Below are 1843 nucleotides of genomic sequence, written 5' to 3' on the forward strand. Positions count from 1 at the left end.
CCACATCAATAGTAGTTTGTATAAAACCCTCTGCGAAGGTAAATTTTTTAAAATGGGTTTGTTATAGTATGAATGCCTATGTAATAAATATGAGATAAAAAAATGGGCTTTTTTGTGTATATCTCCCATACAAAATATTAAGTGCCTATTACTTATTAGAAATATATTGATAATAACTGGTCACTGGAATGTGAAAATGGGGAGGAAAAAAAAAAAAAAAAAGGAAGGATGATTACTTAGAAAAGATGGCCTTAAGGATAGAAATGATGCTAGAGATACCAAAATAGTATTTTGCCGGACAAATGACTTATTTAATGCAAATTCCTTTAATTCAACACCATAGACAAAATATACACATGGAACTCGTCACTGGAATATACAGGAACACACTATGGGAAATATCAAAATCATTAGCCAAAAGCAGTCCAGGGGTCAACTGTGAAACAAACCATCAATTGCTCATACGCAAGTTGAGGCTTAAGCTGATGAAAATTAAAACAAATCACCAGAGCCAAAATATGACTTTGAGTATATCTCACCGGTATTTACAGACCATCTCAACAACAGATTTGACCAAAGACCAGAAGAGTTGTAGGATGATATCAAGAATATCATGCATACATGAAGACAGCAAAGTGTTATTAAAGGGTCAAGGAAGAAATAAAGACCAAAATGAATGTAAAACAAACAAAAAAACCCTGACACTTTCCCTTGAAAGTAAAAAATCAAAAGGCAGTCAAATGATAAGTTAGAATAGTAAAACAAAATATTTCAAAGGACATCTCAAGAAGACAAAGAAAATAGTTTCAAAATGCTGACCTCGTGGTTCGCAGCCCGATTCATAACCACTGCACAAATCTATAACCAAATTTGCAAAAATTCAGAGTTAGTAAATTAATGAGGGTTCGCATTGCTTGCAGAGCTTGAGTCAAGATGGAGGGGTATGAGGGAGAAGCTTGCCCCTGACGAATTGCGGATGATTGTGATGGACTTTTAAGATGGGCACCATAGGTGGTGGTGCATTTCAAGCAATCAAAGATTTTCAGAATTCTCCAGTGAGAGTCAATCACAGACTACAGGGAAGTTTGATAGCTAACTATTAAAACCAGGGCTCCATAGTTGGAGGCAGCTTTACAGTTTGGGGAGGTCTTTCTTCCATGAATGATATAGTATGGTTCAACATGGAGAGAAAGAAGATCCCTGGAACTCCTTCACAAACAGTACCTTAACAGGAGCCATACTGACAGCAAGAAATGGACCAGTGGTCATGGTTGGGTCAGCTGAAATGGGTGGCATTCATCTAGCTTTAATTGAAGGAGCTGGTATCTTATTGACAAGATTTGCCTCTGTACAGTTTCCCAGTGGTCCTCAGTTCACTGACAATCCCTCTCAGTTGCCTTCAACACAGTTACTATACTCACATTTTGGAGACTATCGACAATATCAACAGGACTGCTGCCCCATGATTTAACACAATGAGTTACAGTTCATGAATGGTTTTGGAAAACCACATTCCAGTCTGTTTTTAAAACCATACATGAAGGCAACTGTGGCCAAATAGGCTATCAGAAGACATTTGGCACTTTTTTCTATTTAAGGGAACATGGCATTAAAAAATAATGCATTCATATATTCACACTTGAATTGGTTTTGTGAAAAAAAAAAAGTCTAATATTATAAAAAGAAAATATGAAAAGTGCTTAACAGACGAAGGACCAAAGGATAGGTAACAGAGAAGCATGACCATCATCACTTCTTGGGGACTTCTCTGTCTGGTTTTGTGTGTTGTTATTTATACAATAAAAACTACTAGATATTGCTCTTTATTTTATGATAAATTGTA

General features: G+C 36.1%; 1 pseudogene; it reads left to right on the top strand.

Annotated features, from left to right (window-relative positions):
* The first annotated feature begins 933 nt into the window (after window positions 1-933).
* On the top strand, window positions 934-1471 carry LOC102812220 (annotated as a pseudogene).
* Window positions 1472-1843: the final 372 nt, after the last annotated feature.

This window comes from Chrysochloris asiatica, unplaced genomic scaffold (assembly GCF_000296735.1).
Source record: "Chrysochloris asiatica unplaced genomic scaffold, ChrAsi1.0 scaffold00216, whole genome shotgun sequence".
NCBI lineage: Eukaryota > Metazoa > Chordata > Mammalia > Afrosoricida > Chrysochloridae > Chrysochloris > Chrysochloris asiatica.